This window comes from Grampus griseus, assembly GCF_964374135.1.
Source record: "Grampus griseus genome assembly, chromosome: 1".
NCBI lineage: Eukaryota > Metazoa > Chordata > Mammalia > Artiodactyla > Delphinidae > Grampus > Grampus griseus.
The window spans coordinates 20001749-20027833 of record NC_139017.1 but is presented as its reverse complement, the minus strand read 5'-3'; positions in this window follow the sequence as shown (position 1 = coordinate 20027833).

Below are 26085 nucleotides of genomic sequence, written 5' to 3'. Positions count from 1 at the left end.
TAATAGTTTTGAAGCTACGTAATCTATATTTGTTCTTTTAATGGTTACTCTTGCTTTTTTATTATGAATGCTTAACAAAATCAAACTAAATAGCTATACTTTTCTCATGATAAATAAGGTATTTTCACGGCAATCACTTCCTATCTATATGCTTGCTTTTGTAGCTCAGTATTTTAGTCCTACCCTTATTTTGTTAACCCTTCAAATAAGACACTATTATTTTATTTAAAAAGTGGATGCTTATTTATATTTCTCACTTATTTATCAGAATTTTTTCTTACTGTTTCTTCTTGCATCATATTTCCATCTAGTTTTCATCCATCTGAAATACAGTTGACCCTTGAACAATGTAGGGGTTAGAGGCGCTGACTATGCACAGTCAAAACGCTACATATAACTTTACAGTCAGCCCTCTGAATCCACAGTTCTGGGTCCTCAAATTCAACCAACTTCAAGTCATATAGTACTGCAGTATGTATTTAGTGGCAAAAAGCTACCCATGCAGTTAAAATGCATGTTTTTTTTCTTTTAACATATTTATTGGAGTATAATTGCTTTACAATGTTGTGTTAGTTCTGCTTTATAACAAAGTGAATCAGCTATACATATACATATATCCCCATATCTCCTCCCTCTTGCATCTCCTTCCCACCCTCCCTATCCCACCCCTCTAGGTGGTCACAAAGCACCGAGCTGATCTCCCTGTGCTATGCGGCTGCTTCCCACTAGCTATCTATTTTACATTTGGTAGTGTATATATGTCCATGCCACTTTCTCACGTCGTCCCAGGTTACCCTTCCCCCTCCCCGTGTCCTCAAGTCCATTCTCTACATCTGTGTCTTTATTCCTGTCCTGCCCCTAGGTTCTTCAGAAACATTCCTTTTTTTTTTTCTTTTTAGATTCTATATATACGTGTTAGCATACGGTATTTGTTTTTCTCTTTCTGACTTACTTCACTCTGTATGACAGACTCTAGGTCTATCCACCTCACTACAAATAACTCAATTTCGTTTCTTTTTATGGCTGAGTAATATTCCATTGTATATATGTGTCACATCTCCTTTATTCATTCATCTGTTGATAGACACTTAAGTTGCTTCCATGTCCTGGCTATTGTAAATAGAGCTGCAATGAACATTGTGGTATATGACTCTTTTTGAATTATGTTTTTCTCAGGGTATATGCCCAGTAGTGGGATTGCTGGGTTGTATGCTAGTTCTATTTTTAGTTTTTTAAGAAACCGCCATACTGTTCTCCATAGTGGCTGTATCAATTTATATTCCCACCAACAGCGCAAGAGGGTTCCCTTTTCTCCACACCCTCTCCAGCATTTATTGTTTGTAGATTTTTTGATGATGGCCATTCTGACTGGTGTGAGGTGATACCTCATTGTAGTTTTGATTTGCATTTCTCTAATGATTAGTGATGTTGAGCATTCTTTCATCTGTTTGTTGGTAATCTGTATATCTTTGGAGAAATGTCTATTTAGGTCTTCTGCCCATTTTTGGATAGGGTTGTTTGTTTTTTTGATATTGAGCTCCAAGAGCTGTTGTATATTTTGGAGATTAATCCTTTGTCAGTTGCTTTGTTTTCAAATAGTTTCCCCCATTCTGAGGGTTGTCTTTTCACCTTGTTTATGGTTTCCTTTGCTGTGCAAAAGCTTTTAAGTTTCATTAGGTCCCATTTGTTTATTTTTGTTTTTATTTCCATTTCTCTAGGAGGTGGGTCAAAAAGGATCTCACTGTGATTTATGTCATAGAATGTTCTGCCTATGTTTTCCTCTAAGAGTTTTATAGTATCTGGCCTTACATTTAGGTCTTTAATCCATTTTGAGTTTATTTTTGTTTATGGTGTTAGGGAGTGTTCTAATTTCATTCTTTTACAAGTAGCTGTCTAGTTTTCCCAGCACCATGTATTGAAGAGGCTGTCTTTTCTCCATTGTATATTCTTGCCTCCTTTATCAAAGATAAGGTGACCGTATGTACATGGGTTTATCTCTGGGTTTTCTATCCTGTTCCATTGATCTATATTTCTGTTTTTGTGCCAGTACCATATTGTCTTGATTAATGTAGCTTTGTAGCATAGTCTGAAGTCAGGGAGCCTGATTCCTCCAGCTCCATTTTTCGTTCTCAAGATTGCTTTGGCTATTTGGGGTCTTTTGTGTTTCCATACAAATTGTGAAATTTTTTGTTCTAGTTCTGTGAAAAATGCCATTGGTAGGTTGATAGTGATTGCTAAAATGCATGTTGTTCAAGGGTCAACTGTACACCCTTTAGCATTTATTTTAGCAATGGTCTATTGATTAGAAATTCTCTGAGTTTTTCTCAGAGATTTAAAATTTAAAAATATTAATTCTTGTCATCCAAGAACATGGTGTATCTTTCTATTTGTTTGTGTCATCTTTGATTTCTTTTATCAATGTCTTAAAATATTTAGTACAGGTCTTTTATTTATTCCAGATATTTTATTGTTTTTGATGCAATTGTAAATGACATTGTTTTCTTCATTTCTCTTTCTGATAATTTGCTATTAGTATATAGAAATGAAACAGATTTTTGTACATTAATTTTGTATCCTGCATCTTTACAGAATTAATTTATTAGTTCTAATAATTTTTTGGTGGCAACTATAGGATTTTTAAAAAATATACTGTCATGTCATCTGCAAATAACGAGTTTTATTTCTACCTTTCCCATTTGATGTCCTTTTTTTTTTTTTCTTATGTGACTGCTGTGCCTAGGACTTCCAATACTATGTTGAGTAAAAATGGTGAGTGTGGGCATCTTTGTCTTGTTCCTGATCTTCAAGAAAATGCTTTCATCTTTCTGTTGTTGAGTATAATGTTAGCTGTGGGCTTGTCATATACATATTGTCATATACATTATTATGTTGAGGTATGTTCCCTCTAAACCCACTTCAAGAGATTTTATCATAATTGGATGTTGAATTTTGTCAATAGCTTTTTCTGCATCTATTGAGATGATCATAGGATTTTTGTTTGTTTGTTTGTTTTGCGGTACTCGGGCCTCTTACTGCTGTGGCCTCTCCCGTTGTGGAGCACAGGCTCCAGACCCGCAGGCTCAGTGGCCACGGCTCACAGGCCCAGCCACTCCGCAGCATGTGGGATCCTCCCGGACCGGGGCACAAGCCCATGTCCCCTGCATCAGCAGGCGGACTCTCAACCACTGCACCACCAGGGAAGCCCGATCATAGGATTTTTATTCTTCAATTTGTTAAAATGGTATATCACATTGATTGATTTGCAGATATTGAGCCATCCTTGTACCCCTGGGTAAATTCCACTTGTTCAAGTTTTATGGTCTTTTAATGTATTTTTGAATTCAGTTTGCTGATATTTTGTTGAGGATTTTTGCATCTATGTTTATCAGTTATATTGGCCTGTAACTTTCTTTCTTGTGGTCTTTGTTTAATTTTCAAAGCAAGGTGATGCTGGCTTCACAGAATACACTCAGAAGCATTCCTTCCTCTGCAATTTTTTGGAATAGTTTGAGAAGAATAGGTGTTAACTCCTATTTAAATGTTTGGTAAAATTCATTTTTGAAGCTGTCTGGTTCTGGACTTTTTTTTTGTTGGGAGTTTTTTGATTATTGATTCAATTTCATCACTGGTTCATATTTTCTGTTTCTTCCTGATTAAGTCTTTGGAGATTGTACGTTTTTAGGCATTCATCCATTTCTTCTAGGGTGTCCATTTTATTGTTGTATTATTAATGGTAGTCATCTCTTATGATCCTTTGTATTTCTGTGGTGTCATTTGTAACTTCTTTTTCATTTCTGATTTTATTTATTTGGGCCCTCTCTCTTTGTTTCTTAATGAGTCTGGCTAAAGATTTATAAATTTCATTTATCTTTTCAAATTAACATCACTAGTTTCATTGATCTTTTCTATTGTTTATTTTAATGCCCATTTCATTTATTTCTGCTCTGATCTTTATGATTTCTTTCATTCTACTAACTTTGGATTTGTTTGTTCTTCTTTCTCTAGTCGCTTTAGGTATAAGTTTAGGTTGTTTATTTTTCTTGTTTCCTGACATAGGCTTGTATTGCTATAACTTTCCCCTTAGAACTACTTTGCTGCATCCCATAATATTTAGATTGTTCTGTTTCCATTTTCATTTGTCTCCAGGTATTTTTTGATTTCCTCTTTGATTTCTTCAGTGACTCTTTGGTTGTTTAGTAGCATACTGTTTAGTCTCCATGTGTTTGTGTTTTTTGCAGTTTTTTCTTACAGTTGGTTTCTAGTTTCATATCATTGTGGTCAGAAAAGATGCTTTATATGATTTCAGTCCTTTAAAATTTACTGAAACTTGTTTTGTTGCTTAGCATGTGAGATATATCTGGACAATGCTCCATGTGCACTTGAAAAAACTTGCATTCTGCTGTTTTTAGAAGAAATGTTCTATGCATATTTATTAATTCCATCTAATGTGTCATTTAAGACCAGTGTTTCCTTATTGATTTTCTGTCTGGATGATTTGTCCATTTATGTATGTGGAATGTTATAGTCCTCTAATATTATTGTGTTACTGTCAGTTCCTCCCGTTACGTTTGTTATATTTGCTTTATGTATTTAGGTGCTTCTATATTGGGTACATATATATTTACCATTGCTATATCTTCTTGCTAACATCTTTTTGTGTTGTGTATTTCTTCTTGCAAACATCTTTTTGTTTTGTGTATTTCTTTTTAAAAAAATTTTATTGAAGTATAGTTGATTTACAATGTTGTGTTTAATTTCTGCTGTACAGCAAAGTGACTCAGTTTTATATATGTACCTATATATATTTTCTTTTAAGAATATGAAAAAGAATATATATATATATATATATATATATATATATATATATATATATATATGTTTTGTGTGTTTTTTAACTGCTTTCTAGTTGTGTTCTGTTACACTTAGGGAAATCCTTATAACATTTCTTAGAAAGCCAGTTTAGTGGTGCTGAACTCTTTTAGCTCTTGCCAGTATTTGGAACTCTTTATCTCTCTTTCAAATCTGAATGACAGCCTTGTGGGGTAGAGTATTCTTAGCTGTAGGGTTTTTCCTTTCATCACTTTGAATATATGGTGCCATTCCTTCTGGTCTGCAAAGTTTCTGCAGAAAAGTTAGCTGATTGTCTTATGGGAGTTCCCTTGTATGTAACTAGTTGCTTTTCCCTTGCTGCTTTTAAGATTCTCTCTTCATATTTAAAATTTTCCATTTTAATTACAATGTGTCTTTGTGTGGACCTCTTTAAGTCCATCTTGTTTGGGACACTGTGCTTTCCAGACCTGGATATCTGTTTCCTTCCCCAGGTTAGGGAAGTTTTCAGCTATTATTTCTTCTAATAAGTTAGCTTCACTTTCTCTCTTCTCCTTCTGGGACCCCAATAATGTGAATATTAGTATGATTGATGTAGTCCCAGAGATCTCTTAAACTATCCACATTAAAATTTTTTTTCTTGATTTTTATTAAGCTTGGGTCATTTCCATTACTGTGTCTTCTAGATTGCTGATCCATTACTCTGTATCATTTAATCTACTGTAGATTCCTTCTAGTGTATCTTTTATTCCAGTTTTTATATTCTTCAGATCTCTTTGGTTCATCTTTGTATTTACCAGCTCTTTGTTAAACTTATCACTGTATTCATCCATTTTTCTACCAAGTTTGTTGAGCATCTTTATGATCATTACCTTGAACTCTTTGTCCAGTGAATTGCTTATCTCCACTTTTCTTGTTCTTCTTCTGGGGTTTTATCTTTTTCCTTCATTTGGAACATATTCCCCTATTGCTTCATGTTGCCTGACTATCTCTTTTTATTTCTTATGTATTAAGCAAGTAGGTAAGTTACATTTCCCAATCTTGGAGTAGTGGCCTGAAGTAGGAGACATCCTATGGGACAAAGCAGAACACTCCCCTCTGGTTACCAGAGCTCTATGAGTAACCCTTATTTTGGCCACACAGGCCTGTTTGTTGTGGCAATGCCCACTATGTGGGTGTACTGGTAGGTGGGGCTGCCCCCAACCAGACTGGCTGCCAGGCTCTGCCTTATGCAGAGGCTGCCAGCCCACTGGTGGGTTGGGCTGGGTCATGGCATGGCTTGCTTTTCATCCTCAGAGGTTCCAGGACTGGTGCCGACTAGCTGGTAGGCGGGTAAACCCCCAGCACTAATAAGCTAGAGGGAGGACTCCAAAACGTCACCTGTTAGTACCAGTGTCCCTGTGGTAGAATGAGTTCCCCAAAATGGTTGACACCAGCATCTGTGTCTTTAGGAGGAGTCCCAGTTGCCTCCTGCCTTTATGGGAGGCTCTCTAAGATCAGCAAGTAGGTCTGACTCAGGCTTCTTTCAAATTACTGCCTCTGTGATGGGTCTCAGAGTGTGTGAGACTTTCTGTGTGCCCTTTAGGATCAGGGTTTCCTACAGCCCTTTGGCTTCCCCATATGCAAGCCTCACTGGCTTTCAAACTAGACTTTCTGGGGGCTTGTCTTCTTGGTGCAGAACCCCTGGGCTGGGGAGCCTGATGTGGAGCTTGGACCCCTTACTTTTTGGGGAGAACCTCTGCAATTGTGATTATCCTCCTGTTTGTGGGTCACCTCTCCCAGGGTGTGGGATTTGATTATACTGCATCTCTGCCTCTCTCACCCATCTTGTTGTGGTTCCTTCTTTATATCTTTAGCTGTGTATAATATTTTCTGCCAGTCTTCAGGTCATTCTCTTTGATAGTTGTTCTATAAATAGTTGCAATTTTGATGTGCCTATGGGAGGAGGGGAGCTCAGGGAGGAAAATTGCATCTGCTGTAGACACATTCTTGGAATCCCCACTTTCCCAGGAAAATTAGACTACATTTCTACCAGGGGTATTTGAATTAAATATAAAGCATGAATTTGGATGGAAAGGTATTAAAATGCTTTTTATTTACAAATTCTCAGGTGATAATTCTGCTTCCAAGACTGGCATGTTTCTTTGCTGTTTTCATTTGTATGCCAAGTTTATTGTTTATTAACTTTACACTCAGGGAGTAACCTTTCACTATCATGGCCTTTTTGGCTCTCCCATTAAACTTCACCCTTCAACAAGCTCTAGGCTTGTATTATATTTCTAATACCTTCCATAGACCTCAAAGCAGAAACTCAAATTCTCCATAGTTTGGCAAAGACAGTAAGGACAAAGATAACTTTGGTACTCACTGACCTCTTTGGATTCCTGCTTTCTCTCTTTACCAATAATGTAAACTTAGTAATGTGTTTCTAAAGTATTTTTTTGTTGTTGTTTTCGTTGGGTCATTTGTGGTATCATCTGCTGTACTGCTAGAAATGGACTTTTCTATCCTCTCTATGCCAGCATTATGAAGGCAGTAGAGGAAGCATAAATCTCTTAGTGATATCCACTTATGGTTTATCCCTTCCCCTAGTCTATCCCCCACACACTGCCAGGTCACCTCTGAGAAGGGAGGTCCAGAGTGATTCTTTTCAGCTTATGAATGGAATGTAAAACTTCAGTGGCTAAGTACTTGGCTAAAAACACTTTATGATTGCTTCCAGCTTTCAAAAACCCTTCTTCCTTTATGATCTCAGACAAAACTCACTTGCCTGACATTTAGAAGCACTGAGTAAATAAATGAAAGTATGATCAACTGCCTTTAAAAAAAATTAGGTTGAAAATATCAGGAAGTATACACTTAATGGGTTGCAGGGGAAGCTCAAATTTTATAAATATAAGTATGTATATGCATATGTATGTATATATTTTGCTATGAGGATGTGGTTGACATAACTGAAACAAAGAAAGAAATATTTCAATCATGCATCTAACTATAGTAAGAATCAATGATCAGATTTCTTTTCAAACTTTTCCTCCATTTTCATTCCTATTTTTCTTTCCAAAAGTAATTTCTCTAAGTGAGATTATCATAGAAACCTTTTGATTGGCTACCAATGTGTCAGGGCTCCATTTTGGCAATGGACAATATTATCAAACATGGCTCAGTGCTTTAACAACCCCCCTCCTACCTATGAGAGGTCCCTGCCTTTACCTTCCAGGGCCCCTTGGGGACCTTTCTGAATCTTACTCTTCTCCCCACTTTTGAACCCATTTGTTCTCTCTTGACATCCCTTTATTTGTATAGCCTGGTGTCTGGTCTTGCCTCTCTGTCTAGTCCCTTTGAGAATGCTCTATTTGGTCTGTGGGTCTCTGAGTTCCCTCCTGTCTCATCAGCCCTGGATGTTGCTTTTGTTTCCCTCTTGGCTCCATGTTTGGAAAGCTGGATCACCCCTTACCCCGGGCTTGGTGCTGGTCCCTAGATCCCAAGACTCAATATGCCTGCTTCTTTCCCCATCGGTTCTGGATGATTCAGGAAGGCAGACAGGACGGTTTGGGAAGATGAACACATCTGCCTTGTCCATTTCTCTTGTTCTCATTCCTGGCTTTTCTTCTCCAAGCAGCAACTTCCCCAGGGATGTGCTGAGAATTTCCGAAATCTCAGAGCTGAGTTCTTCGATTTCACTGTTGATGAAGGGTTAGTGACTCAACCAGAATTGGGGCACCCTGTTCTGCAAGGTGAAATATACAGAGATTATCTTCTGTCTTCTTTGCTCCCACCCTTTTCTTAAGCTAGAAGCCTTCTAGGACATTTTAGCTTCTTATCTAAATTTCTGAAGATATTTAAAGAAGTTGGGCTTTTGATCAACTCCGTGATAGAGATGCTTTCTTGTATTCATTAATTCATCAACTATTAATTGGATATACAGTACCTTCTAGGCACTGTTCTAAACATCAGAACAGCACAAAAAGGGCAGTGAAAAACAAGTTAACAAACAGTCAATATCCCTGCTCTCTGGGAGTTTACATTCTTGCAAGACAGACAAAAAAATGTAAATACGTATATAAACTGATAGGTACTAATTATTGCTCTGAAGAGCAAAGTAGGGTAATGGATTAGGGAGTGATGAGTGTGCATTTGTGTGTGTGCATTTTGCTGTTTAGGGTAGTTAGAGAAGGGATCCCATATAAGGTGACATAGGAGATCTAAATCAGGTGAGGGAATAAAACATGCAGATAGCCTGGGAGGATTGTTCCAGGCAGAGGGAATAGCAAGGATGAAGGGCCTGGGAAGTGCTTGGAGACAAGAGGCCAGTGTGGCTGGAATGTGGCCAGCAAGAGAGGAGAGTGGTAGGAATTGAGGTGAAAGAGGTAGCAGGGGATAAAATCACCTGGGGTCTGGAAGCCTGTGAGACCTAGCCCCATTTATTTCATAGGATTTACGTAACTCTGGCATATCAATGACAGAAACATCTGTATACTGCCAGAGCATTTCAACCTCATTGTACCCATCAGAGTCACCTGGGGAGATTGTTAAAAATACAAAGGCATGGGCTCCACTCCATTTGAATAACAATCTGCAATAGACTTGAGAATCTGACTTTCTAATAGGCTTCTTGGGTGATTATGAAGCCACACCAGCACTTCTCTAGAAACTGGCATTTTGACACCACTGCAGATGATGAAAGCTTAAAAATTGCCTTTTGAGGAGATCAGCATGAAATAGAAACCCTGGCAGGAAATATAAACATGCCCACTTTCTGCCCTTTGGATAATGGCACTAATGGTTTATTATGGGGTGTAGGTTGATTTGGAGGAAGAGGTGAATGCATCAGGAGAGCATAGGAAAAGATGTAATTTGGAGCAAGAAGCTAGACCAGAAACCCTGGTTTTAAACCTTTGAGCTAGGCTGATGCTTTAACAGCCTGTTCCCAAGATACTGCTGGACATCATGAGTGTAGCCAAGTATCATAAATTTCTAAGAGCCAGAAGAGTAACCATCATCAACATATTATTTAGGGGATTCAAGAGGTGCCCTGGCTAAAGGAGCCTGCCAGCAATAAAATAGTGTACTTTCCATTAGTCTATCTCATCTATTGATGGAAACAAAGTCAAGCATATACAATCTAGTTTAAACCATGAAAATGAAATAGGGGAACTGAATAATATCTTCTGTGGTGGGTTGAATGGTGGTCTCTAAAAAGATATGTCCATATCCTTATCCCTGGGACCTGTGAATATGACCTTATTTGAGGAAAGCGTCACCGCAGAGGTAATTCAGTTAAGAATCTTGAGATGAGATCTTTCTGGATTATCTAGATGACTCCTAAATTCAATGACAAACCACCTTATAAGATACAGAAGTGGAGAAGACACAAACACAATGGAGAAGGCCATGCGAAGAGGGAGACAGGTAGAGTTTGGCTAATACATTTCGCTACACTCTCTAATGTTAATCTCTTGACAACTGTGGTACCCCCCCACCCCCTCCCACGCCCTGGCCTATTTCAATCTTTATACAATTGTGGTCAAACTTTTTTTTTTCCTTTGCCTATGAGCAGTAGCGATCTTTTCATACTCAATTAGAATTTGTAATGTTTTCTTCTTACAGATACAGAATTCTTTTTTCCTGCTCCTCTCTTAGCCTTTTCTTTTTTGTTCCATTTTGTCCAAAGAGATGCTTATACCAGCTAATTTCTAGAAATGTACCTTTTCCCTGGGAACTTTACAGAGTGACTGATGTCTCTCTCAAAACCCTTAAGCAAGGACTAGGTTGCCTTTTACGCTGAGGGGTGAAGTTTTTAGTTCCCGAAGGACCAAGAACTCTAAGAGTTCTTTGAAACCACCTAGCTTTCCCTGGAAATGTTATATTATCAATGCAGGGACAGAAACGTGTACAGAAATATGGATGGTGGCAGCGTTTGGATTTGTCTGGCTCTTGTTTGGTCTTAGTTGGCATGCATCTCTCTGTCCTAATTCTTCCGACTGACATTCAAGGATGCCATGTTTGGGCTCAACACTTCTCCAAACTTTCCAAACTTTTCTTTGTAGTGCCTCTGTGGGTGCCTTGGCTAACCTGGCTTCCCGTATCTAGACTCTCCCTTCCTCTTCTCTACTCATCAGAATTCTGCTCACCCTTAAAAGCCCTTACCCAATCTCATTTTCCCTAGACTGACTCTCTTGACTGCCCCAGCTTGTAGTCACGTCTCCCTGCTCTGGACTAACTCAGAGGCTGCACAAACTTGGGTGGCATCGATAAATTCCCTTGGGTTGTTAATGCCCTTCTCATTCCAGATAGAATGAACTCTGGAGGGCAGAGACATGTCCTTTCCTTTGCATTTCCTCCTTACCTGGCACAGTGACCCACACTTATAAGAGCTCCTCCTGTGGATTGAGTGAACACCGACAATGATTTTTTAAAATCTCTTGCTTGGGAAATGGCTAATCCTAGAGACAGATGGCAGCCTCCCTTTCTAGTTGGATCCTGAACCTTGACGCTGTTCTGGGATGCCTAATCGTTCTTCATGGACAGTTAAAGCCCACTTAATTTGGTTCAGTGCTAAACAGGATCTTTGATTTATAGGAGTCCGGTCAGGCAGTAGATGAGTAACTTGCAGTCCTAGCTCTTCACCATGGCCTGGGCCAGCAGACAGCATCATGGCTTGGCCCTCCTTACCTGTCTATCCACCAGCAGGGGTGCTGTGGGTGCACTTGAAATGGCAGTTGGATTCCTCCTCCAGGAGGCCAGGAGCTAGGGACATAGAAAACAGTAAGACACTGTCCCTGCCCTGAAAGGTCTTGCTGTGTGGTCATGAAGAACCTATAAAGTCAGGCTGATTGCCCCCAGGAGCATCCCCTGCATGGGTGAAAGCATGGAGGCTCCCTGTCAGGTTGGTGGTGGGAGATGGCACCAGGAGAGGGCCTGAGGAAGAGAACGGCTGTGAGCCTGGGTTGTAGGGTTAGAGGGGCTGAGTTTACATCAAGACTCTACTCCTCACCAGCTACTTGATCTCTCTGATTCACCCTTTCCTCATCTGTAATATGAGGATAACAATGGCTGCCTCCTGTGATTGTTATGAGGAATAAATGTGATCATGGATGTAAAGCGTTGAACCGAAATCTGGCCTATGGTCAACTTTCAGTAAGTGACTGCATCAAAATCACTGCCTTCGTATTTCACAGCACTTTGGCCTGGCCTTTTATTTTTTGACTGGCACCATCTCTGACTCCCACCTGCCTCTGTGTCCTGCCTGCTGGGATTCTTGACCCTGTTCTTACCTCCCATAGCTGCATGATCCTCTCCTAACTTTCTGGACTACACGTTTAGGTTGGCATTATCTTGGTGACTCCTGTTTCTTTTCTGCCCAGATACTTGCTATCCTAGAGCTAATGTGGCCCCTTTATTCCATTCCTTAACACAGAAGTTTCGATAAATCCATCCTCATCCAGAGTCTCGCCCATCGTGAGAAGGTGCCCCCGTTGTAACGTGGGAGAGCTTTGGTTTAGTGAGGTGTGTGTTCCCTGACAGGATTTAGCCGCATCATCTCATGGCATAGCAAGAAAGAGAACAATTTGGGTCCATTCTGCCCTAAAAACTACAGGTTAATACATTTTTTTTTAGGTGTGTGAGCCAGTGATAAAAGTTCTAATCTCTGCAAAACATGAGAAGTGTTAATACAGCTTGGGAAAATACTCTCCTGTCCTCAATTTCCTGGCATGCTCCGTCCCTTGTCAATGCAGAGCTTATCTTGCAAAGACAGTGGATGCCAGAGTGACACTTTTTAGTCCAAGGAATGAAATCTATTTTTCCTTTGCCTGCAGTTTCCTTGCAGTATTTTGGGGAAGCATTTAGATTCTCAGAGGGGAAACATTTTATTGATTTGGAGAGCTCCTTTTTCCCTGCCCTTTCCTGCTTGTATTATTATTATTATTATTTGCAGTTTTACAAAAAGAAAGGGCATCAGAATGGAATCTAATTTTGAGAGAGAAAAGGAAAATGGCTTGAAAAGCTCTTCCTGGAAGGAAATGACCATCTGTAGCTATTGAGTTGGACTCCTCAGTACCCAATCAGTAGAGTCACACTCTTTGTCATTCTATTAAGATTCTCAGCCTATGGAATCCCATGGGGGTATTAAGTTTGGGTTCAGTAAGAGTGGGGCCTTATCATTTTTATCTGTGTAACCTCAGCACCTTGTCTACTTACTGAGAAAGCTTGTTAGAAGGATGAGTAAATGATTGTGTTGGAAATAGGTCCAAGCACAGGCTTGTCTTTAGACCCATTGACTTTCCTGTGAGATTAGGTGTTTAGGTAGACTTTTATTTAGTTATTTAACATTCATTGAGCATCTTCAGCATGATAAACACTTTGTCAAATGCAGAGGGAGCAAAAGTGAGGAAGGCAAGGGCCCTGCCCTGGAGGAACTTGTATGGGAATTTTCCTGCTTTCTCCAAGATTATTCCATATCTACAGTGTTTCTCTTTAAAATATTTTTCTATTTAAAAAAATTAAAAGTTCAAAGTAATGAAAAAAATCCGTCTATTTTGGTAACACTTGGTTATATTTTCTTCAGTTTTCTGAAAAGTAAAATATTATATACAACACTGAAGGTGTCTATGATACCCTTCTTCTCTGTCTAATTCTTCTCCCTCACAAAGCAATTCTTATAATATATTTGTTTCATATTCATTTCATATGTTTTTGCTTTAACTACTTGGTAAGTACCCAATACATTATATTGGGGATAATATTTTTGTAAATATTAAGCCAGTGCCTTTAATTTTCATTCTTTTGCTTATTGAAGTAGAGTTGGCTTACAATATTATAATAGTTTCAGGTGTACAGCATAGTAATTCAGTACTTTTATAGATTATACTCCATTAAAAGTTATTACAAGATAATGGCTATAATTTCCTGCACTATACCTTTGTTGCTTATCTATTTTATACATAATCGTTTGTATCTCGTAATAACCTACCCCTAACTTGTCCTCCCCCCACCACTGGAAGCCACTAGTTTGTTTTCTGTATCTGTGGGTCTGTTTTTGTTTTGCTATGTACATTCATTTGTATTAGTTTTTAGATTCCACATATAAGTGATATCATGCAGTATGTATCTTTCTCTTTCTTACATTTCACTAAGCATAATATTCTCTAGGTTCATTCATGTTGCTGCAAATGGCAGAATTTCATTCTTTCTTAATGGCTGAGTAATATTCCATTGTGTGTATATATATATAATATTCCATTATATATTTTATATATAGTAATATTCTATTGCAATATTTTCCATTTGTCTGTTGATGGACACTGGGTTTCTTCCATATCTTGGCTATTATAAATAGTGCTACTATGAACACTGGGGTGCATGTATCTTTTTGAACTAATGTTTTTGTTGTTTTTGGACGTGCACCCAGGAGTGGAATTGCTGGATCATATGGTACTTCTATTTTTAGTTTTCTGAAGAACCTGCATACAGTTTTCCATAGGGGCTGTACCAATTCACATTCTCATTAACAGTGTACGAGGGTTCCCTTTTTTCTACATCCTTACCAACAGTTGTTATTTGTAGTCATTCTGACAGGTCTGAGGTGATATCTCATTGTTGTTTTGATTGGCATTTCTCTAATAATTAGTGATGTGAGCATCTTTTCATATGCCTGTTGGCCATTCGTATGTCTTCTTTGGAAAGATGTCTGTTCAGGTCTTTTGCCCATTTTTCATTCTTTAAATCTTAAATCATTGCAACAGGATACAGATTTCAGGGTTGCCAGTTATTTCCTCCCAGCACTTTGGAATTCTTGGGGAATGAGATGTTCTTTCAATCAGACAGCCACATCTTTCTTCAAGAATTTTTAGCCTGTATCTCTTTGAATATTACTTCTCAACTTTCCATCTGATACTCATCTTAAGTGTATTTTAAAGACTCTCATTCTAGTACCACTGTTTATTAAGTTCCATCCCTCACCTCACCTGTTTTTGTCCTTTTATCTCTATGTGTGATGTGCTGGGTGAATTACTCAGTCTTACATTTCAATTCACTAATTCTGTCTTCGATAATATACAGTCTAGAGCTTATGCCATCTATCACACTTTTATATTTTTAAAGAAATATTTTATATTGGAGTATAGTTGATTAACAATGTTGCATTATTTTCAGATGTACAGCAAAGTGATTCAGTTATATATATATACATATGTATACATATACATGTATCTATTCTTTTTCAAATTCTTTTCCCATTTAGGTATTACCAAATAATAAGCATAATCAATCCCTGTGCTATACAGTAGGTCCTTGCTGGTTATCTATTTTAAATATAGCAGTGTGTATTGAATTCCAATGAATATTTCTCAATTTCAGGATTTAAAATTGGTTCTTTTTCATACTCATCCATTCTTGATTCATACCTTTCTGCCCAAATATATTTATTTTAAAGTTATTTTGAGATTTTTTTGAGATTTATTATTTTTTATTTAATTGGACACAGTTTCATTTTTCAATTGCTAAGTGTATTGATTACCTTTCTCAGTGTCAGTTTTCCTCATGTCCTTTGGAATTGTTGACAATAGGCTCATCTTGAGTGGGAGAATTCTCTTTTTATTTGCTTCCCACTACCTGCAGTACAAGTGAGCCTAGGATTCAGATCTCAAAATATCCTTTCCAACAAATGTTTATTCAGTACCAGCAAATGTCCCCAGGTGATTTATTGCTTTTTGTAGTGTCTTTGGTTGATATTTAACTAACATTTCCATCAATAACTCTTTTGATTATAAAACACAAAAGCACTTAATCAAATATTCCGAATTAAAGCCATCCTCACCTACAGAACTACAATTAGGTTATTCAGAAAAGATGGCTAGCCAGAATTAAAACACCACACACAGGCTTCCCTGGTGGCGTAGTGGTTGAGAGTCCACCTGCCGATGCAGGGGACACGGGTTCGTGCCGCGGTCCGGGAAGATCCCACATGCCGCGGAGCGGCTGGGCCCGTGAGCCATGGCCGCTGAGCCTGCGCGTCCGGAGCCTGTGCTCTGCAACGAGAGAGGCCACAGCAGTGAGAGGCCCGCATACCACAAAAAACAAACAAACAAACAAAAAACACACCACACACACACACACACACACACACACACACACACACACACACACACACACAGCAGGGACTAAACCCTAAATCAGAACTCAAAATATTAATTGCTTTGGCATACTTAGAACTTGGAACATTTTCTTCTTGTTGTTTATGTTTAAATTAACTTTCAGAACTGGGGTGGAAAAAGCAGGACATGTAGCCCAGGCTGGCGAATTTGTCTCCTGTTTAGAGGTTGTCCTGGCCAGCCTGCTCCTACCAGTTTCTTTAACATCAGTTTTCCCCTCTGGGGTTGATTTGACCCATTTTTTTAATGTTATGTTTTTATGTCATTATGTTTATTATGTATTATTTATATACAGTAAAATCACCCGTGATGAATGAATTTTGGAATCATACCAATTTTTGAACACCATCACGATGAAGACATAGACTATTTCTCTCATTCTGAAAAGTTCTTTTGGGTCCCTTTAGAATTCATTCCTCTTCCCATGTTTGGCCCCAAGAAACCACTAGTGTTTCTGTTACTGTAGTTTTGCCTTCCTTTGAAATTCACATAAATAGAATCACAGATTACATAGTCTTTTTGTTTTCACTTAGTGTAATATTTTAGAGTGTCTTCTATGTTGTCTGTGTCCATAATTCGTTCCCTTTTATTGCTAAATAGTATTCTATGGTATGAATATACCACAATTTAAAAAAATCCATTCTCCGATGAATGAATATTTAGGTTGCCTCTAATTTGGGGGTATTATAAATAATGCTGATATAAACATTAGCATATACATTTTTGAACACATTTTTATTTCTCTTGGGTGAATTCCTGGTAAGTGTGTGTTTAATATTTTAAGATACTGCCATTTTTCTTTTGGCAAAATGGCCATAACATTTTTCATTTCCACCAGCAATATATGAAAGCCCCAATTGATCCATATTTTTGTCAACACTTGGTATTGTTAGTCTTCTTAATTTTAGTTATTGCAGCAGGTTGTGTAGTGGTACCTCAAAATGGTTTTAATTTTTATTTCTCTGATGACTAGTGATGTTGAGCATCTTTACATGTACTTATTGGTTAATTCATATAATTTCTTTTGTAAAGTGTCTGTTCAAATCATTTATACATTTTTACTGAGTTATTTGTTTTCTTATTACAGAGTTGTAACAGTTTTTTATTTATTCTGAATACACGCCTTTTTCAACTGTATTTTGTAAAACTTTTCTCTCGGTTCTATGGGTTGCTTTTTTATTTTTGACTATTGCTTTGAAGAGCAAAAGGTTTTAATATTGATAGAGCTCATTTTATCAATATTTTCTTTCATAGTTTGTGTTTTTTCTGTCCTGGTTAAGAAATTTTGTCTAACTCAATGTCAGATTTTTTCTCTTTGTTTCTTTGAAAAGTTTAATGGCCTTAGCTCTTGATTTCACAGGATTTTCAAAAGCAAATCCTTTGCATTCACAGAGATACTCCTTCACATCCACAAGGATGAATATAACTGAAAAAACGAAAAATAGCATGTGTTGGTGGGAATGTGGAAAACTTGGAACCCTCATACATTGCTGGTGGGAATGGGAAATGATGCAGTCACTATGGAAACAATTTGGTGGTTCCTCAAAAAGTAAACAAAGTTACCATATAATATAGCAATTCCTCTCCGAGGTATATACGCAAAGAAATTAAAAGCAGGGACTCAGAAAGATACTTGTATGCCAATGTTCATTGCAGCATTATTCACAAAAGCCAAAAGGTGGGAACAATTCAAGTGACCATCAACATATGAATGGATAAACAAAATGTGGTTTATACCTATAATGGAGTAGTGCTCAGCCATAAAAAGGGATGAAGTTCTGATACATGCTACAACATAGGTAAGCCCTGAAAATATGCTAAATGAAAAAATCTAGACAAAAAAGGAAAACTATTGTATGATTCTACTCATATGAGGCACCTAGAATAGTCAAATTCCTAGAGACAGAAAGTAGATTAGAGGCTACCAAGGGCTGGGAGGAGAAGAGAAGAGAGGGTTATTGCTTAATGGCTACAGAATTTCTCTTTGGGGTGATGAAAATGTTTTGGAAATAGTGATGAAGTTTGCATGACATTGTGAAAATAAGTAATGCCACTGAATTCAATACCTAAAAATGGTTAAAAATACAAATTTATGTTATGTGTCTTTTACTACAATTAAAACCTTAATAATGTAATATACCAAAACCATTGGGTTGGTACAATTCAATTGGGTACATTTTTAAATTTGGGTACAGTTTAAATGGATGAATTGCATGGTCTATGTATTATATCTTAGTAAAGTTGTTAAAAAGCAAAGCAAACTCTTAAAAGTAAATCTTGTTTGTGTTATATTCCTAAACAAGGAAGGCATAAGCCAAGGGAAGAAATGGCCCCCCCGACCATTTATTAGACACAACAGACTTGGGGAACTGTATTTCCTCCGAAGCCCCCACGTTAAGAAGAATGCTGATACACATATGTGTGTTTAGGAGAGAGTTACTAACACAACTAGGATTTTGATATAATATCTCAAAGGTGATAGGTGACAAAGGTGAAGGGAACTAGGGATGATCTCAGTGGGTGGTAAGGTAAAGATTATGGGACACATGAGCTTTGCCTTAAATTTTGTCACATGGAAGAGGATTTAGAACACTTACATCAAAAAGAGAAACAGTAGCCACAGGTGGGGTTGTAGGGAGGCAGATTAAGTAACAAGAGGAAGAACATCCTTAAGAAGTGAGGGAGGGCTTCCCTAGTGGTGCAGTGGTTGAGAGTCCGCCTGCCGATGCAGGGGACGTGGGTTCGTGCCCCGGTCCGGGAAGATCCCACATGCCGCGGAGCGGCTGGGCCCGTGAGCCATGGCCGCTGAGCCTGTGCGTCCGGAGCCTGTGCTCCGCAACGGGAGAGGCCACAACAGTGAGAGGCCCGCGTACCACAAAAGAAAAAAAAAAAAAAAAGAAGTGAGGGAAGGATCAACGTTGGGGGGGCAACAGTGGAAGTTTTGGGGGTTACTATACTTAGTCCAGAACCAAGGATGATCCAAGGTAGAGCTATGATACAGAAAGTAAGGTAGAGCCTAGTCCTTTACGGGTGTTTGTTGAAGGCTTAGGCAAGCTAGAAGAGCCCCTGTCAATCAGGCTGATATCCCTGAGGGATCTGGGCTAAGAGGGACTAAGGCAGAAGCCTAGTTGCACTGAACAAGCAGAGGTGGGGTTTAGAGGAAGACAGTGGCTTGCTGGCCTATGGCACCTAAGTAAGTGCACACCAGCCCCATCACAGACTTGGCCTTTGCCCTAGGACACTCCCACCCTCACATCCCACCACTGATGGGTAAGGGGCTTCTAGGAAAGGGAAGAGTTGATTATGAATCTGATACCATCTTTTCAACCTAATTTCCTTTCCTCTTCCAGGAATTCTTAGAAGACGCCCTCACCCTGCCTTTAATCATGGCCTTAGGCAAATTAATTTCCCTCTCTGACTCTTAATTTCCTTTTTTTGTAAATTTGGGCTAATATTCCCATCACTGTCCTTTCATGCTTGATGGTCCAGACCTACTGAATGTATCCTCATCCTGGGTTCGCCTATTAGATTCTGACCTCTTGATGTCAGAGCTCTTGTCCTCTTCCTTTTGGAGGTCATGGTATCCAATGCATGCCATACTCACAGCAGCTCTCAGAATCACCAATAACCTCCCCAAATCCATGTACTCCAAGGGGAAGGAGAAAGGCCTTCAAGGTTACCCGATCCCACTGCTCTCTCTGCTACTTGAATGGCCCTCATGATTAGAAACCAAGAGGCTGACGGTCTTCAGTTTAAACACTTCCAGTGACGGGAAGCTCAGTCCCTTCCAAAGACAGGTATTTCCTCTTTGAAATTCAGCCTGGTAGAAGCTTCTTCTCAATATTCAGCCAAAGGGTCTTCTCGGAGTCAGCAGGCTTTACAAGAGGTCAGTGGGTCTCCTGGTTTTTCTTTACATGGTGGTATATGTATGTGGCAGGGACAGAGGGGGGGCATTAGGAGCAGCATAAAGGAGTGAAACTGGGGCAGAGGCTGACGACCCTCAAGAGTGTTCCTCTCATGATTCCTGAGTGACCACTCCATACGCTGAAGATAACCCCATTTTGGCACACTTTCACTACTGGCATTGATGAAGGTGGCTTTTTCCTGGGGACAGTTGTTCAGAGCTGTTCCAAGGCAGTTAAACGTCACAAGCAGAGGGAGAGGCAGGGGATATAACACTCACACAATTCTCCCCAGCACATCTGTTCCCTCCTCACCACCACAATCTCCCAATGCCCTTTTATGCAAATTCAGAGGCTTGCAAAAGCATAAAACTTTTGAGGAGGGTTTGACAGTGTATTTTGCTATAACTAATGCTTCTTCAGGGAATTCCTATGATCCCACATTGTTTATATATTTCTCCTGTCACTTTTCCTGTATCCTCCTGAGGGGTGACTTGACAGCTTTGGAGAACAGAGATTTACAAGGAGAAAACACTGTCGCCATATTCCTTTCCCAGGGCTCCCCCCGCTGTACCTTTGCTTAATCAGATGTGAAAGCCAATTCCTCTCTTTCTTTCTCCCACCACCTGGGTTTCTTCAGAGCTGGGGCTGGGGTGAGGTCTGAGGAGACTTCTTTGTTGCTGGATATCAAAGTTTCCTTGGAGACCCAAGTAGCTGCAGTGAGTTCACAAAGCATTCACATATGTTTTCTAAGCTGCTGTGTACCACAATCTGGTGGCGGATGGTAGGCCAGATAACATTGACCCAGTTTACAGACAAGAAAGGTCTCATGACCTTTCCAGACAGCAGTCTAGCAAATGTCACAAGCAAGATTTCAACTTCTATCTTTTAGCTCAAAAACCTCTATTCTATTATATGGTTCTGTAAAGTATTAATAACATCCTTCCCCATATATTTAGCTTTAAAATCTCCACATCTTTTATTCACAGATGCTCTGTGAATCAGGCAGGGCAAATGCATATTACATGTCACTCCATCTAAGAGCTAGCTCTGGTGAAAATACCTATTACATCCTAGTACATGGTCATTCTCTCTAAATGAGCTTAACTAGAAATCTCAGGTTGCAATTGCACCAGTATGAAGATAGCCATATCATTAGTCATTCTAAACAGGGCATTTGGATAGCAAAAGTGGGCACTATTAATAATTACACTGGGACAACAGGAGTAAACTAAGACTGTCCAGAAAAATTAGGACATACGGTCATTTTGACCATTAGAAAAGAGAAAGGAAGAAAGGAGGAAAGAAAATTAACAAATGTGTGTGTTAGATTTTGCATTAAGCATTTAACATAGCTTAGCTTAGGAGATAGGTATGGTTGTGTACACTGTACAGATTTAGAGAAATCAAGACATTTCTGGCAGATGGTCTAGGTTAGTGATTGAGAGCACAATCAGAAAGAAAGTTCCTAGCACATTTATTTATCAAACAAATATTTACTGAGTGCATATATTCTATGCATAGTTTTAGTTTCTGGGGATAAAGGGGCAACAAATAAGGAGTTTATATTTTATTAGGAGGATACTACAATTAAATAAATAAAGATATAAGTATTATATATGTATGTTTGTATATATATATATATTTTTTTTTCCCCCCCATAACCAGGTGATACTGAATGTGATGAAAAAGAATAAAGCAAGGTAAAGGGCTAGAGAGTAATGGGTGTGGTATTTTAAGACTGACCAGGAAAGGTTTATTTGAACAAGTCATTTGAACAAAGACCTGCAGGAAACAAGAGACTGGACCACGTGGGCATTTGAGGGAAGAGTCTTCGGGCAGAAAGAAGAGCAAAAGCAACAGCCACGAGCAGGAGTTTGCTTGGTATGCCTGAGGACAGCAAGGAAGCCAGGGGTAAAATGGAGGCGGCAGAAGGAGGATGGTGAGGGGTGAGATTTGAGAGGCCACAAGGAGCTAGATCACGGCTAGATCAGTGTAAGGACTGATCTAGCACTGAAGGTCAGTGTAAGGACTCTGGATTTTACCCTGAGATATGAAGCCATGGAGTGTTTTGAGCAGCGGGGTAACATGATCTGATTTGTGTTTTTCAGGGATCACTAGAGGTGTGTGGTAAGCCTTGGCTAGATTCTGGATGTATTTTAATGTTAAAGCCAATAAGTTTTGCTAATGGATTGGGTATTAAATATAAATGAAGTATAGGAATAGATAATGATTCTAAGATTTTTAACATGAGCAACTTGAAGTTTGGTATTGCTATTTTCTTTTTTTTTAATATTTATTTATTTTTGGCTGTGTCGGGTCTGAGTTGCGGCTTGTGGGATCTCTGTTTTGGCATGCCAGCTTCTCTCTAGTTGTGGTGTGCAGGCTCCAGAGTGTGTGGTCTCAGTAGCTGCGGCATGCGGGCTTAGTTGTCCCGTGGCATGTGGGATCTTAGTTTCCTGACCAGGGATCACACCTATGTCCCCTGCATTGGAAGGTGGATTCTCAACCACTGGACCCCCCAAGGAAGTCCCTGGAATTGCTATTTTCTGAGGTAGAGAAGATGGAGCAGAGTTATGGGCCAAAATCAAGATTTCTGTTTTGGGTGTGATAGGTCTGGGATGCCTGTTGGACTTCCAAATGGAGATGTCAAGTACCATTTGTTTCATATTTATGCTTTAAGCTGTACTTTTACATCTTATGTGCTCTTCCCTATGCATAATATACTTTCAATGAAACAGCAAAACCCCCAAAACATCAGAACAAGAGGAACAGAACTGGAGATGACTATAGACAATGCTTTAGAGAGATTTGCTCTAAGGTGGAACAGAAAAATGGGTGGTTAATTGGAAGGGCTTGTGGGTGTCAAAGAAGGTTTTTTTTGTTTTTTGTTTTGCTTTGTTTTTTAAAGATGGAGAGTATGTTTTTGTACTGCTGGGAATTACTGAGCAGACAGGAAAAAATGGTTGATGCAGAAGAAAGAGGGATGAATTTCTGGAGCAATGTCCTTGGGTGGGCAAGCAGGATTGGATTCTGGTGCACAAGTGGAGGAGCTGGACTTTGCCAGGAACTCATGGAAAATTAACTCACAGTACAAAGGGGAAAGGTACAGAATATGGACACAGATTCAGACAGCCGAATAGATATTATAGGGGAAATTTCCAGAAATTCTATTTTGATTGCTTTAGTTGCCTCAGTGAAATAAAAGCAAGGTTATCAGCTGACTGTGAAGAGCAGGGAGGAGAAGGAAGTTAGAGGAGAGTGGAAGGTATGAAATAGAAGTTTAGGAAAGTAGGAAAATAAATGGGCAATGTCCACATATGATCCCAGTTGTGACTTGTTGTCATGAATTAAAGCAAGACCACTCTGTATGCCTACGTGTTTTTCTCTAATCATGTGCTCGGAGTGGCACAAAATAAGCAGAGAGTTGGATTCATCAAGTTTGAAGCTTTACCAAGTGACAGCATTGCCAGGCAATTGATATATTCTAGAGTGATTATAACAGCATGTTAAGGAGGGAAGTAAATTTACGAGGTGGGTGTGGGGTGGCAGTGACTGTGGGGTAAGAAAATGTTATAGATGTAGAGGATTAGTGGAAATTAGTGAAAGAGAGCAGATAGATTGAGTGAAGGATTCATGAAATTAAGATCACCAAGAAGCTGTAGTTACTGCTAAAGACAAAGTTTACCGTGTCCCTGAGAAAGGAGATAAGTGAGGTGAGGTAGAAGGCAAGATAATTAAAGGAGAAACAAACCAAAAAACTGAGAGGTCAGGGTTTTGCAAGGATTGTTTATATATACCTTAAAGTAACAAAGAGTGATGACAGGAGTGGCGTTAGATAAAAATAAAATTACCAAGAAGTGAGAGAGAATGGTTCGGAAACCTGTAGACCTTTGCTACAAGGACATTATTGGACCAGCGGCATCTGAAACACTGGAAACGGATTAGAAGTGCAGAATCTATGGCCTCCTTCACCTCAGATCCACTGAAGCAGAATCTTCAGGGGACCCATATGCCCATTAAAATTCGAGGAGCAGCTCTGTAGATGACTTCAGCAATGAGAAGGAGTAGCAGGTCTGATGGTCTGAGCTTCAGAGCAGTTGAGAATTTTAGGAAGGAGAGAGGAACTATTGCCTGAATGTACAGATGAGGAACAAGGACACTTACCTCAATCCAGAAACAGAGTTTGAAGGGATGTGGGGGAGAAAAGAGCTGCTACTTGAGAGGGTTGAGGGGGGCATTAGTGTCCTCAGTGGGGAAAGCTGGGTTTCTGTCAGAGCAGGAGTAGAGGCTGAATATGTAGGAGATTTTGCTAATGATGGACCATGAGTTCCAGAGGCCCCATTGGGAAGATCTGGGGGTCACGGAGGGGAGGGTGATGGAGTGAGGTTTGGTGATATATAGAGTTACACTGGGATAGAGGGCAGGAATGAGAGATGACCTGTGGTCTTGGGCTTCATGGAGGGACTGAGGGAAATAGGAATGTAGGGCATGACTGGATTAAAGCTGACAATCTCTTAGGCAGTTGTGAGCATTAGAGGGGAAAGATATGTATGAAGAGCTTCGCCAGAACACAGTGAGCTCCTCATGTTCAGAGCTTGATATATGGTTGTTCCCTTGCTTCCTACTGCAAGGTTGCTCATCAAGTAAATGTAAATGGTGGAGCCAGGGCTCCAGTTCAGATGAGCCTCACTATTGAATCTGAGCTCTCCCCACCACACCAGTGGCCCTCAAACTTTAGTCTTTATTAGAATCACCTGGAGGACTTGATAAGCCACAGATTGCTGGGATCCACCCCCAGAGCGGAGGTACTGATCAGTAGGTCTGGGTGGCAGGAGAATTTGCATTTCTAACAAGTTCCTGGGTGGTACTGATGCTGTTGGTCCAGGGACCATATATTGGGAATCACTGCCCTACTCTATAACGTCTCCCCAAACCCTTTACTGTATTTCAAAGCAGGGCTGTATCAAAGAGCAAGTGTGCGCTTGTCAAAATGGAGACTGAGGATATCAGAGTATCCATGGGTTTAGAATCCTCTTCTAAGGAACTTCCATCAGTGTTCAAAATTCTGCCTTTTGTGAACTCTGTTTGCCACCACAGAGCAGAACACTTGACCTGTTGATGGAAGGGCAGTGTTTCAATGCCCTGGTCTTCCCATCACTGCCACAGCCTTCCTTATCCACACCAATTATTGGTTAAGTACCTGATACAAATTTACTCACTCTGTGTGTTTTTTTTTTTTTTTTTCTTATCTAATCTCAGCTCCTGGACCAGACTTGGGCTCTTCTTTCTGTCTGGGGCACATGAGCCAGGGTTCTTGGTGATTCTCAGAGCTGTGGCCAAGAGTTTGGCAACCTTCATAACCCTGAAGGACAGAGTTAAGACTAATGGCAGACCATGGGCAGACCTGGGCAAAGATGGATGAAAGACTATGGAAATCATGCCAGACTCAGAAGACCTGAGTTCTGCTTCTAACCTTTTCTCTTACTGGCTATATAATCTTGGGCAAAGACATTCCAGCTCTCTTGTCCTCAGTTTTCTGGACTGTAAAATCATAATAATAAATAATAAAATTGTGATACTGATACTTATAATAATCTTACAGGATTGTTCAATAGACATTGAATATCCATCTCATACTAAATGTTGTGGTCAATGGTAGAGCAAACACTGTGAATAAGAGGCAGCGCCTTCCTTTATTTAGCAGGTGTGATGGAGGAACACTTGGCTTTATGGAGTGAAATATGTATATGAACATGCTTTGTATTGTACTGTGTAATTATAAGGTGCAATAATTCATGGGGGAGGTGGGAAGGAAGTAATGCAGAGGCTGGGATTAGTGGAATACATTGAAGACTTGATTTGTCAATAGGCAATTACCTATCCATTACAACTACCTGGAGAGTTTTTTGAAAATATGAATACGTGGACCTAAACCCCAGACATTCGATTGAATTGGTCTGAGGGGGCGAGGTATGGGGTCTGGACATTGTTTTTTAAAGAAACACACCAGATGATTCTAATGAGAATCCTGGGTTGAGACCCTCTTTGCTCAATGATTTGCCCCCCTGAAGGGGGAAGAGATTTTTTGCTCTGAGTACTGGGATTGGATTTAACCAGAGGGAGCTCACCTGTTCCCTTCTTACTTGGCCTTACATCTCTGTGCCCAACTCCAGGGCCCTGTGTCCCTGAAAGAAGTGGGG